Consider the following 14,659-nt stretch of genomic DNA (forward strand, 5'->3'; position numbering starts at 1 on the left):
AATTAAGATGTGACAAAAAAATGAGGCTTCTTGTGCATTTAAATTCTTCAATGTCAAGCTGAGGGCAATAAAGAAACTGGTTACCAATTTGGACTCTAAAAGAAGGTCTCATTTAATACTCTATAACAGGTTTTATTCCTCTAAATCAACTCCTTAATATGTGGTAATCATTTCCGGTGCAGCATCTAAAAATTTTCTTGTCAAATAAACTTGTTACTCTTCCTAGATTTATAAAACAATGGGGATTAAAACAAAGCATTATAAAATGCATAATTTAACCTCAGAATACCTCTTAAAGAAACATATGATGTTATATGATGACTAAGACACCATATTGATTTCACTTATTATACTTCTAAAGCATCCTTGAACCTGAGTTGGTATTCACTTTCCTTATAATTCTGTGTAACAATTCAACTAGCTGACACAGCTTCTTTCAGTATCTTACATAAGAAAGAGTGCATTTGATTACTAAGACTGCCCAAATAAAATATCACACAGACGCGGTGACTTAAATAACAGAAATGTATTTCTGACAGTTGTGGAAACTAGAAGCCTAAGCCCAAAATCAAAGTGCTAGCAGATTTGGTTTCCTCTGAGGGCCTCTCTCCTCATCTGGCAGATGGCTGCCTGCTTGCCGCATTCACACATAATCCTTTCTCTATGCACAAACATTCCTGGTGTCTCTTCATATGTCCTAATATTTAACAAGGACACCAGTCAGGTTGGATTAGAACCTACCCTTACATCTCCTTTTAACTTAATTTTCTCTTTAAAGGTGTTCTCTCCAAATAAAGTTGCATTCTGAGATACTGGGGGTTAGGACTTTAACTTACGATTTTTGAGGGAACACAATTCAGCACTAAGTACAGTCATAAAAGTTGTATTGCTTTTCAGAATAATGCATGAACTATTTTTCACATAATTAAATACTGTGTATTTAAAAGCATTCCACAATTTTTAAAGTATAATGATTGCATATACCGCTAGAGCCAAACTGCAAAATCACACAAGCACAATTTTCATCAAGTTTTTAAGTCTAGTGAAAGCTGTTTCTGTTTATTTATGTTTTGCTTATATGTTTGCTTTTGCTAATTCCAATTATTGCCAAATTCTGAAATCTTCTCTAATGGTCAAGCATTATGAGTTCTTTTTCTTAAAGATGCAAAATCAATCAATGCTAAGCATTGCTTTGACATTTTTCAGAATGCCTTTCTTCCTAACCTATAATAATGAAGTCTTTCCCATGATATGAAGACAATGCTCCTTGTCACTGTACTTCCCAGGTGTGAAAATTTTTCAACGACACTTTTTCAGAGGATTAGAATTATTTGGCCACCTTATTCATCTGGCCTGTCCATTTTGAGCTGCTTTTTCAGTTGAGCCCCATTAAAGTCATAGGTTATTATAGCAAAACTACATTATCTGAATGAAGTCAAGATCACAGATGCAACATTAAATTACTATATCAAAAGAAGAATATTATCACTGACAGGGAAATCAGATTAAACGATGCTGATTATTGAAACTGTATTGCACTTAAAACCGTAAAAAATGTCCTTTGTATGTTATTTACAATGAGTTATTATTGTGTGATATAAAATACTGAATAGTACTTACACCTATTTAAAAGGTACTGTTTTTTATTACTTCTTTCCTTGAAACTTCAGGAGACATATTTGTTTAACTTCAAACCATGTGACAGTGAAATACACAATGACTTTCCAAATAGCACCATACTAATCACTTTGAGAGTTAATGACTAAAATCAGAGAGATAGAAAAAAAGTATTAAATTCCTGTCTGGTTTGTTTTCTACTAGATTACCTTAACTTCAGGAGATAATCTGCAAGAAGGCTAACTGACATTGACCCTATATAACAAGGAGGGGACACATGTTTTGTCACATGTGTTTTTCTTGCAACTTTTGCCACTTGAAAAAAAATGACTGTCTTCTAAGTATTTTTTAAATTTTTTATTTAAATTCAATTTAGTTAACATATAGTGTATTATTATTTTCAGGAGTCAAATTTAGTGATTCATCAGTTGCATATAACACCCAGGGCTCATTATATCAAATGCCATTCTTAATGCCCATCACCCAATTACCCCATCTCCCCACCCACCTCTCCTCCTCACGCAACCCTCCATTTGTTTCCTATAGCTAAGAGTCTCTTACGATTTACCTCCCTGTTTATATTTTATTTTATTTTTCCTTCCCTTCCCTTACGTTCATCTGTTTTGTTTCTTAATTTCTATATCTGAGTGAAATCATATGGTATTTGTGTTTCTCTGCCTGACTTATTTCACTTAGCATAACACCCTCTAGTTCCATCCATGTCATTGCAAATGGCAAGATTTCATTCTTTTTGATGGCCGAGTAATATTCCATTGTCTATATATACAACTTCTTTATCCATTCATCTGTCAATGGACATCTGAGCTCTTTCCATTGTTTGAATATTGCAGACATTGTTGCTATAAACACTGGGGTGCAGGTGCCCCTTTGAATCACTATTTTTGTATTCTTTGGATAAATACCTAGTAATGCTGGTCATATGGTAGTTCTATTTTCAGCTTTTTGAGGACCCATATGGCTGGGTCATATGGTAGTTCTATTTTCAGCTTTTTGAGGAAACTCCATACTGTTTTCCACAGTGGCTGTACCAGTTTGCATTCCCACCAACAGTGTAAGAGGGTTTCCCTTTCTTCACATTCTCGCCAACATCTGTTGTTTCCTGACTTGTTAATTTTAGCCATTCTAACCAGTGTGAGATGGTATCTCATTGTGGTTTTGATTTGTATTTCCCTGATGTCCGGTAATGCTGAACATTTTATCATGTGTCAGCCATTTGTATGTCTTTTTTGGAGAAATATCTGTTCATGTCTTCTGCCCATTTCTTAACTTGAGTTTTTGGTTTTTTGGTGTTGACTTTGATAAGTTCTTTATAGATTTTGGATACTAGTCCTTTATCTGATACATCATTTGCAAATATATTCTCCCATTCTATAGGTTGCCTTTTAGTTTTATTGACTGTTTCCTTTCCTTTGAAGAAGGTTTTTATCTTGTAGTCCTAATAGTTCATTTGCTTTTGTCTCCTTGCCTCTGGAGATGCATCTAGTAAGAAGTTGCTGTGGCCAAGGTCAAAGAGGCTGTTCTCCTCTAGGATTTTGATGGACTCCTGTCTCACATTTAGGTCTTTCATCCTTTTTTTTTTTTTTTAAGATTTTATTTATTTATTTGACAGAGAGAGATAGCCAGCGAGAGAGGGAACACAAGCAGGGGGAGTGGGAGAGGAAGAAGAAGGCTCCCAGCGGAAGAGCCCGATATGGGGCTCAATCCCAGAACTCCAGGATCACGCCCTGAGCCAAAGGCAGATGCTCAATGACTGAGCCACCCAGGTGCCCCTAGGCCTTTTGAGTTTACTGTTGTGTATGGTATAAGAAAGTGGTCCAGTTTCATTCTTCTGCATGTGGCTTCCAATTTTCCCAACACCATTTGTTGAAGAGACTGTCTTTTTTTCCATTGGATATTCTTTCCTGCTTCATCGAAGATTAGTTGATGATAGATTTGAGGGTCCATTTCTGGGTTCTCTATTCTGTTCCATTGATTTATGTGTCTGTTTTTGTGCCAGTACCATACTATCTTGATGATTACAGCTTTGTAACAGAACTTACAGGCCAGAATTCGGATGCCACCAGCTTTGGTTTTCGTTTTCAACATTACTTGGTTATCTGGGGTCTTTTCTGGTTCCATACAAATTTTAGGATTGTTTGTTTCACTTCTGTGAAAAATGATGATGGTATTTTGACAGGGATTGCACTGAATGTGTAGATTGCTTTGGGTAGCATAGATATTTTAACAAGATTTGTTCTTCCAATCCATGAACATGGAATGTTTTTCCATTTCTTTGTGTCTTCCTCAATTTCTTTCATAATTGTTCTACAGTTTTTAGAGTAAAGATCCTTTACCTCTTTGGTTAGGTTTATTCCTAGGTATCTTATGGGTTTTGGTGCAATTATAACTGGGATCAATTCTTTGATCTCTCTTTCCTCTGCTTCATTGTTATTGTATAGAAATGCAACTGACTTCTATGCATTGATTTTACATCCTGTGACTTTGCTGATTTCCTGTATCACTTCTACAATTTTTTGGTGGAGTCTTTCAGATTTTCTACATAGAATATCATGTCGTTTGCAAAGAGTGAAAATTTGACTTCTCCTTTGCTGATTTGGATGCATTTTATTTCTTTTTGTTGTTTGATTGCCAAGATTAGGACTTCTAGTACTATGTTGAACAACAGAGGAGACACTGGACATCCCTGTCATGTTCCTGACCTTAGGGGAAAAGCTCTCAGTTTTTCCCCGCTGAGAATGATATTAGCTGTGGGTCTTTCATATATGGATTTATGATGTTGAGATATGTTTCCTCTATCCCTACATGGTGGAGGGTTTTTATCAAGAAACAATGCTGTTATTTTGTCAAATGCTTTTTCTGCATCTATCAAAAGGATCATAAGGTTCTTGTCCTTTCTTTTACGATGTAGTGTATCACATTGATTGATTTGCGGATGTTGAACCACGCCTGCAGCCCAGGTATAATTCCCACTTGGTTGTGGTGAATAATCATTTTAATGTATTGTTGAATCCTATTAGTTATGTATATTGGTGAGAATTTTTGCATTCATGTTCATCAGGGATATTGGTCTATAAATCTCCTTTTTAGTAAGATCTTTGTCTGATTTTGGTATCAAGTTAATGCTGGTCTCAAAGAAAGAGTTTGGAAGTTTTCCTTCCATTTCTATTTTCTGAAACAGTTTCAGAAAAATAGGTATTAATTCTTTAAATATTTGGTAGAATTCCCCTGGGAAGCCATCCAGCCCTGGGCTCTTGTTTGTCAGGAAATTTTTGCTTACTGATTCAATTTCTTTGCTGGTTATGGGTCTGTTCAGCTTTTCCAAGAATTTATCCATTTCTTACAGATTGCCCAATTTGTTGCCATATAATTGCTCTCTTTTAATTGTTTGTATTTATTCAGTGTTGTTTGTGATCACTCCTCTTTCATTCATGATGTTATTTATTTGGATCCTTTCTCTTTTCATTTTGATAAGTCTGGCTAGGGGTTTATCAGTCTTATTAATTCTTTCAAATAACCAGCTCCTGGTTTCATTGATCTGTTCTAATGCTCTTTTTTAATTTCTATATCATTGATTTCTCCTCTTATCTTTATTATTTCTCTTCTCCTGCTGGATTTAGGCTTTATTTACTGTTCTTTTTCCAGCTCCTTTAGGTGTAAGGGTAGGTTGTATATTTGAGACTTTTCTTGCTTCTTGAGTAAGGCCTGTAGTGCTATTGCTATAAACTTCCCTCTTAGGACCACCTTTGCTGTATCACAAAGGTTTTCGACTGTTGTATTTTCATTTTAATTTGCTTCCATGTATTTTTTTAAATTCCTCTTTAATTTCCTAGTGGACCCATTCATTCTTTAGTAGGATGTTCTTTAACCTCCCTGTATTTGTGGTCATTCCAAATTTCTTCTTGCAGTTGACTTCAAGTTTCATGGCTTTGTGGTCTGAAAACATACATGGTATGATCTCAATCTTTTTGTACTAGTTGATACCTGATTCATGACCCTGTATGTGATCTATTTGGGAAAATATTCGATGTGCACTCAAAAAGAATGTGTTTTCTGCTGCTTTAGGATAAAACGCTCTGAATATGTCTGTGAAGTCCATCTGGCCCAGTGTGTCATTCAAAGCCCTTGTTTCCTTGTTGATCTTCTGCTTAGATTATCTGTCCATTGCAGTGAGGGGGTGTTAAATACTATTATTGTATTGTTATCAATTAGTTTCTTTAATTTTTTCATTAATTGGTTTACATATTTGGCTGCTCCCAAGTTAAGGGCATAAATATTTACAATTGTTAGATCTTCTTACCGGATAGACCCTTTAATTATAATACAGCATCCTTCTTCATCTCTTATTATAGTTTTTGCTTTAAAATCTAGTTTGTCTGATATAAGGATGGTTACTCCAGCTTTCTTCTGATGTCCATTAGCATGATAAATGGTTCTCTACCCCATCACTTTCTATCTGGAGGTATCTTTGTGTCTAAAATGAGTCTCTTGTAAGCAGCATATCAATGGTTCTTGTTTTCTTTTTATCCATTCTGATATCCTATTTCTTTTGATTAGAGCATTTAGTCTTTTTAAATTCAAAGTAATTATTGAAAGATATGGATTTAGTGCCATTGTATTACCTGTTAAGTCGCTGTTCCTGTAGATTGTTTCTTTCTGATCTCTGCTACTTTTGGGCTGTCTCTCTGTTCAAAGGACACCCTTTAATATTTCTTTCAGGGCTGATTTACTGTTCACAAATTCCATTAGTTTTTGTTTGTCCTGGAAAATTTACCTTTCCTTCTGTTCTGAATGATAGCCTTGCTGGATACAGTATTCTTGGCTGCATATTTATCCCATTTAGCACAATGAATATGTCATGCCAGCCCTTTCAGGCCTGCCAGGTCTCTGTGAACAGGTCTGCTGCCAGCCTTATGTGTCTACCTTTGTAGGTTAAGGACCTCTTGTCCCAAGCTATTTCCAAGATTTCCTCCTTGTCTCTGAGATTTGCAAGTTTCACTATTATATGTCCAGGTGTTGATATATTTTTATTGATTTTGAAGGGGGTTCTCTGTGCCTCCTGGACTTGAATGCCTGTATCCTTTCCAAGATTAGGGAAGTTCTCAGCTATAATTTGTTCAAACACCCTCTGCCCCTTTTTCCCACTTCTCATCTCCTGGAATTCCTACAATACAGATATTATTTCACTTTATGGAATTGCTGAGTTCCCTAAGTCTACCTTTGGGATTTAATAGTTTTCTTTCCCTCTTCTTTTCAGCTTCATTATTTTCCAGAATTTTATCTTCTATATCAATTATTTGCTCTTCTGCTTCATACATCCTCATTTTTATGACCTCCACTTTGGACTGCATCTTGGTTATAGCATTAATTTCATCCAGACTATATTTTAGTTCTTTTATCCTTACAGGAAGGGATTCTCTACTGTCATCTGTGTTTTTTTCAAGCCCAGCTACTATCTTTATAATCGTGTTTTAGATTATAGTTCAGACAACTTACTTATATCCGTACCAATTAAATCCCTGACTGTGAGCACTACCTCCTATTCTTTCTTGTGAGGTGAATTTCTCCATCTCATCATTTTGTCCAGAAGAGAAAGAAGAAAGAAAACCAAAAAGAAACGACAAAAGCAACAATAACAACAACAACAAACTTTTAGGAGGCGTTTCTAGTGTATGTTGTGTATAATCTGCTGTTGTGTTTTGGCTGCTCTCTCCCACTGTTCCATCCTCTACAGAGTTCCTCCTTGCTTGTAGTGTGGAGTGTTTAACTAGGTGTGCTTTGATTTGTTTGTTAAGATAAGCTTGGGGAAAAAAAAAGAAAAAAAAAAAAGCCTGATCTAAGACAAGAGGAAAGCAAAAGGAACAAAAATACAAACAAACAAACAAACAAACAAAAAGAACTATAAGCCTCTCATCTGCCATGTTCTCTCCTTCCAAATATGCAGATTGTTTTCTTAATCCTCAGATCATATTCCGGATTGTTCAAAATAGTTGGAAGTTGATCTAGCTGTGCTTAAGCGACAAGGCAAGCTCATGGTGCCCCTACCATTCCGTCATCTTAATTCCTGTCCTTCTCCTTAAGTATTAAATGATAAATTATCCTAACATAAGGCAAAGTACTTTTCATGAATAAGATAATAATTCCTCTGAAATGGTTATATAAGTGTACAAATCAAAAGGGATCTCAAAAATATTGGCTGGAGAATACAAAGCCAAAAAACTTTACACAATAAGAAAAAAATCTTAAAAATTTTTTTAAGTTATAGTTCCCTTGCCCCATGAACAATTAAAAATCTGAGAAAGCAAGGACAATAAACAAGGAGCAGTATGTGCAATAAAGAAATACATTTTAGAGAGCCCGTGGGTGGCACAGTCAATTAAATGTCTGACTCTTGGTTTCAGCTCAGGTCATAATCTCAGGGTCTTGAGATCAAGCCCTGTATTGGGCTCCAAGCTCAGTGAGGAATCTGTTAAAGGTTCTCTCTCCCTCTCCCACCATCCCTCCCCTTGTGTGTGCGGGCATTGCACTCTCTCTCTCTCTCTCTCAAATTAATTAATTAATTAAATTGATTAATAAAATAAAAATTAAAAATATAAAGAAAGAAATAAAAGAAAAGAAATACATTTTAGAAGCTAGAACATGGCTCCATTTCTGCTTGACAGAATTCATTCGGGTTGAATACTCAGGGATTTGCAACTCAAAAAAGACAATTTTGTTGTGATTTGTTGACTTTTGGCTTTGATTTTTGAGTATGTGTGATCAGAGGCACTGAATTTTCCTTGGAACCACAAATCACTGCAAAAGTAATGCACAGCCAAGCACATTACAGCTCGAAAGTAGTGCTTCCCAGACCAATGACCAATGAGGTAAAAAAAAAAAAAAGAATTCTCACTAGCATTTCAACACACCTAATATGCCTAGAGTGAATGAAATGATTCTCTATTTCTACAATTAAAAAAAAAAATGTTTTTCCCTTTAGTTCTTGCTCAAGTGTTAATTAGTTGCTAAAAATTAACCATTCCAACTATTCTCCACAGTAGTGAACAGTTTTTGTACAACTGCAAGTTGATTTGCTCTTTAAGAAAACTTCCAAATTAATTAAAGATTCATTAAGAGAGGCACCTGAGTGGCCCAGTAGGTTGAGCGTTTGCCTTTAGCTCAGGTCATGATCCCAGAATCCAGGGATCAAGCCTGGAATCAGGATCCCTCCTCAGTGGGGAGTGTGCTTCTCCCTCTCTCTCTCCTTCTGCTCCTGCCCCCTGCTCATGCTCTCTTGCGGGTGCTGTCTCTCAAATAAACAAATCTTTTAAAAAAATAAAAATAAAAAAACAAAAATTCAGAAATAAATTACAAACAAAAAATTTTACATGTTTTGACTTAAAATAGCACAGATCTTTTAAAAAATAAAAATAAAAAAACAAAAATTCAGAAATAAATTCAGAAAAAAAAACAAAAAATCTTTTAAAAAAATTAAAAAAACAAAAATAAAAAAATAAAAATAAAAAAAATTCAGAAAAAAAAACAAAAAATCTTTTAAAAAAATAAAAATAAAAAAACAAAAATTCAGAAATAAATTACAAACAAAAAATTTTACATGTTTTGACTTAAAATAGCACAGAAAACTTAAGAAAATATCGAGTATCATTTCTATATTTTCATAGACAGGACTTTTAGTTCAAAGATTTTTAAAAATCTGAACTGATCTTCCTTTAGAAAGGATCAGATTTCCCATAAGAATCTCCTTCAAAAAGATGAAGGATGGCTCAGGAAAGGCAAAAAGACAGACAGTTCAGCTCTATCTCACCGTCCCTCCTAGCCTTTATGTCTCTCCCTACTTACCTGTTTTCACGAAACTACTCAAGTTCTTCATAAGCCTTTTCCCCTGTGTTTCTTATCCTATGTTGTATCAGAGACCCCAAGTGTGAGCCATGAGCATCCTTTTTTTTTTTTTTTTTTAGATTTTATTTATTTATTTGAGAGAGAGACAGCGTGAGCAGAAGCAGGGGGAGGCGTAAAGGGAGAGGAGAAGCCAGCTCTCCACTGAGGAGGGAGCCCGATGTGGAGCTCCATCCCAGGACCCTGAGATCATGACCTGAGCCAAAGGTAGACACTTCAATAACTGAGCCACCCAGGCACCCGAGCCATGAGGACCCTTGAAGGATCATGTAAAACTTCTGCACATACATAGTTTAAGGGGTTCATTTTCCTAATAGGTCTAACCACAAATCCCTCTTACTATATCTCATAATAAGTATATGTCTTTAGGTTCAATTACCTATAATATAAATTTTCTGTGTCTCAATTCAAGATTTTTGATCAAGAGGCAGCTCTATCCAGCTCCTCTTTTCAAACCACATCCTTAAAATTCAAGATTTTGAGCAAACTCATAGATTACTCCAAAGGTCAGGAGTTATCTCTAGCTCAACAAACTATCCCTCAGGTTAGGGTCACATGATGCTCTATCAGCTCAGCAAGGGCATTCGGTAGAGATTTTCCAGAAAGGGGGGGGGGGAGTAGTCTAGGCAATATTGCATCTAACAGATATTATAAAAAGACTTAGAAGCTATATGTATATATATATTTTACATAGAAAAGAACACTGTGAATGATAAGGAGGTTTTAAAACATATCAATAAAATGAACACCCATGAACTTAAGAAATGGGATAATAAAAATAAAATAGAAAATGACTCTTGATCTCATTTTCTAGCCTCCTTATGCCAAACTGTGCCTTAATCAATCCATCTTGCATGGTAAGGCATCAAGTAACAAGACCTAATACTAAATCTAATAAATACTGCATTTTGAAATAGTAGACAATACAAACATTGAGATATTTACACCAACCATAATGTGATATGAAAACATCTCTGATTTATAATGGTGACAAAGTCATAATTACTGCTAATATCACTGTGATTACCTTCATTCATAATTAAATACTAAATTTCAGTTAGAGTGAAAAAATATTTTTTTCCAGATGAATTATGTCTTTAAACCCCAGGTTAAGAACGTGTGCTTTGACTAGCAAAATGCCAGCTGAAATAAAGAATTTAGTCCAGAGATTTGTCTTCTTTGGACATGAGAATGTACCAGAGTGTTGAAAAGGAAATACATTTTTAATGCCTCTAGGTGGGCCCTTTAGACTCCAATAACAAGGACATCACTCCCTATGTCAAAGGACTCAGCAGAGTCCCCAATACTTTTTTATAAAAGGGTGAAAGTCCTACTCCAGAAGAATTTAATGGTACCATAGAAGTAATGGTGCCCAGTTTTAATAGGGGAGGCAGACTGACAAAAGCAAGTAAACACACAAAAGTAATTTTAAGGTCAAAAGGCTGAGAAGTAGTTTAAAAAGTTACGGATTAAAGAGACAAGTGATCTTTCCTATGTCAATTCTTTCTCAGAAATAAATTACAAACAAAAAATTTTACATGTTTTGACTTAAAATAGCACAGAAAACTTAAGAAAATATTGAAAAACATATATCTATTACATTAACATCACAAATTCTATCTTTAGCACTTTACCCCTATTTATTTAAATGGATGGCAGTCATTATACACACAACTTTCATATTTTACTTTTATTACTTATATTTTCTATTTCTCACTTGTATTTATTACAAAGAATAATAAATGGAAAATCAAAAAAGAAAGGGAATTAAAACTTCTACAAAGTTGGGAAAATAAAACCACTGACTGAACTCAGTTACATTTCCTGAAATCAACCACACAAAGAATTATAACCCATTCTTCCTTTGTATCCAAGGCTGTTATCAACCATTAAAAATATACTCTGCCAGGGTGCCTGGATGGATCAGTCAGTTAAGCATCCAAATCTTGATTTTGGCTGAGGTCATGATCTCAGAGGGGTGGGATCAAGCCCTGTGTTGGGCTCTGCACAGAGCATGGAGCCTGCTTGTGATTCTCTTTCTCTCGTCCTCTGCCCCTCCCCCACCTCTCCCTCTTTAAAAAAAATAATAAAAATTAAAATTAAAATAAATGTATATTCTTTGCCATCTAGTCCATTAGTTGTCCTACAAGGAGGCATTTCTTTCACATTAAGATTTGATTCTAACAATGGTAATAGAAACAAATTTTCTTTAATAATGGAAATAAAAACAATGTTTGAAATGATATTGAAAAATATCCATGACCTCAACTAAGTTGGAGGAAGCCAAATATTTATTTAGCATCTATTCCAGATCAAACTATGGCAAACTTCTGATTTCATTTCTATGAATTAGGAAATGTAGTTGTGATACTATCATACTGACGTCAGGTAGCAGAGGTGGAATTATATTTATAAATTATTTTGGGGTCTAGTCATCTGACTCTAAAATCACTTTAGATTTTAGAATGTCTCACCTTAATAACTGTGTAGGCAATGAGGAAAGAAAAACAATAGTTCCTGTACTAAGTCCATTATACAAAAGATAGAGAACAGTCATATATACAAGATCTTTCAATGTACGTTCAAGTTGCTATGGAAACACAGAACTTCCATATGGTTCTCCAAAGTTCTCTTTCTCTACATTATGTTGCCATTCACCAGAGAATATGCCTGCTAATGTATGCACTACCATCTACAAAGAAAAAAATCATTATGCTTCAGTCATACGGTTCCTCCAGAAGGTGCTATCCTTCTTAAGACGATACTACTAGTGATACAAAATGGAAAATATATACATTTTCATTTATCCCATGGTCGTGAATAAATTTAATCAAACTTCTAATAAACTTGGAAATCACAGCTATGTTAGGACTGTAACACATTTGTTGACCATTTTCTTATATGGTAGGTATCACCCAATGGTCTGTCTTCAATCATGGCAGATGTCATTTTCAAAACTGCACAAGATTACATACAGACATAATCTTTTTTGACATATCTTCATGTAGATTGCTTCCAAGACATATGTCACATACAGAATCCCAAGTAATTTATATTCTAAGTATGATGTTTGATATCATTATAAATTTATGTATGTCTGTCTTTAATTTAAAAATGTTCTACTTTAGCTTTCTCCCATTACAGTCTTCAGATGTTTGGTCCTTTTCTTGTTCCAGTATACCAAATGGTATTTTAATTGATTTTGTTTGGTATGTGAAATTTTTAAAAAAGAAAAAAGGAACTGGCATTTGTTACAGATTGCCTTTTATCTGAGCATGATACCAGTTTCTTTGTTCTAGCATAGCACTGAATTAAGGTGAATGACTTAGAAAGCAGTGTAATAGGAATGAATTTTTACACATTTTTAAAAATAGGAATAAGTTTTGGTATACCAATAGAAGGGATTGCCCAGCCAACGCATTTTTTCAATTAACTAAGAACTATATTGTAATTAATATTTATCAAGTTTTTACCTAATGGTCTTTTTATATTCCAGGATACCACATTATATTTTGCAGTAATCTCTTCTTAGGTGGCTCTTGGCTGTGACATTTTCTCAGGCTTTCATTGTTTTTGATGAACTTCACAGTTTTGAGGAGTACTGGTCAGGGAATTTCTAGAATTTCTCTCAATTGAAATTGTTCTCATCTTTTTCTTATGATTAGATTTATATTATGGGTTTTACAGAAGACTACTGAAGTAAAATGCCATTTGCACTACATTACAGCAAGGGTATATACTATCAACATGACTTACCACTGTTGATTTTTAACCTTAACCCCTAGCTGAGATAGTGGTTTGTCAGGTTTCTCCTCTGTGAAGTCACTTTTTTCCTTCTTTTCTCTTTGGAAGAAAGTCATTATCCTCAGCTCATATTTAAGCCATGGGAGGTCATGCTACACCTACTTGAGGGTGGAATACCTATATAATTATTTGGAATTCCACACAGGAGATTTCCCTATGCCTTCCCTTTTTAAAAATTTATTCAATTGTTAATTTATATCAGGATGGATTCATGAATGCAGATGTAATTTTTATATCATCATTTCCATAGAAAAGAGTGATCTGAAGTTTTAAAAAAAAGTTATTTTTTAAAAAGACAAAATTATACCAATGAAGAATTCGATTTTTAAAATACTGGAAGAAAATTTTGAGGGAAAATAAATCAACTAACTCGGAAGAAAATATTTTTGCCAGAATTTAACATTAATAAACTGTAATAAGAAAGTGAAAAGACACAATATACATAGCTTAAAGTGGAGATTTATTTTTTTTTTATTTTTTTTTTAAGATTTTATTTATTTATTCGACAGAGACAGAGACAGCCAGCAAGAGAGGGAACACAAGCAGGGGGAGTGGGAGAGGAAGAAGCAGGCTCCCAGCGGAGGAGCCTGATGTGGGGCTCGATCCCATAATGCCGGGATCACGCCCTGAGCCGAAGGCAGACGCTTAACCGCTGGGCCACCCAGGCGCCCCTAAAGTGGAGATTTAAAAATTATCTGGCAGAGCACCTGGGTGGCTCAGCTGATTGAGTGTCTACCTTTGCTAGGGTTGTGATCCGGGGTCCTGGGACTGAGCCCCGCATTGGGCTCCCTTCTCCAAAGGGAGCCTGCTTCTCCCTCTGCCTCCCTCTCTCTGTCTCTCATGAATAAATAAAATAAAATCTTTAAAATATTATCTGGCAAATATGGAGAACAAACTGGTGGTTGCCAGAGGGGAGAAAGGTGGGGAGATGGGTAAAAGATGTGAAGTATACTTACCCTGACTTCCAGGGAAGATGGCAGAGTAGGAGGATCCTAGCACCACCTCCTTCCCCAGTGACACCCAGAATAACATGCATATCAGGATAAATAAACCAGAAAATTATCTGAAGACTGGCAGGACAGATTCTACACAGCTAAATGTAGAGAAGAGGCCACACTGAAGAGGGCAGGAAGGGTGGAGAACCTGTGAGGACCTGCTGTATGCAGAAGATGTTATATACCTTCAACTCTCCACAGGAGGGAGGGACACCACAGCATGCATGGAGAGGAGATAGAAGCAAATCCCACACCCGGCACCCCAGGCACAGGGGACTCACACTGGGAAGATGAATATTTGATTTTGAAAACCAGAGGGGTCTAACTTT

General features: G+C 35.4%; 1 long non-coding RNA gene and 1 pseudogene across 2 annotated transcripts in view; both read right to left on the reverse strand.

Annotated features, from left to right (window-relative positions):
* Positions 1-14,659, reverse strand: part of LOC123789047 (uncharacterized) — a 450,578-nt gene that overhangs the window by 292,058 nt on the left and 143,861 nt on the right. The window lies entirely within an intron of this gene.
* Positions 1-14,659, reverse strand: part of LOC148110365 (guanine nucleotide-binding protein G(I)/G(S)/G(O) subunit gamma-5 pseudogene) — a 46,849-nt pseudogene that overhangs the window by 31,180 nt on the left and 1,010 nt on the right.

The sequence above is a fragment of the Ursus americanus genome, chromosome 3 (genome assembly GCF_024610735.1).
Source record: "Ursus americanus isolate L20-20 chromosome 3, mUrsAme1.1.p, whole genome shotgun sequence".
NCBI lineage: Eukaryota > Metazoa > Chordata > Mammalia > Carnivora > Ursidae > Ursus > Ursus americanus.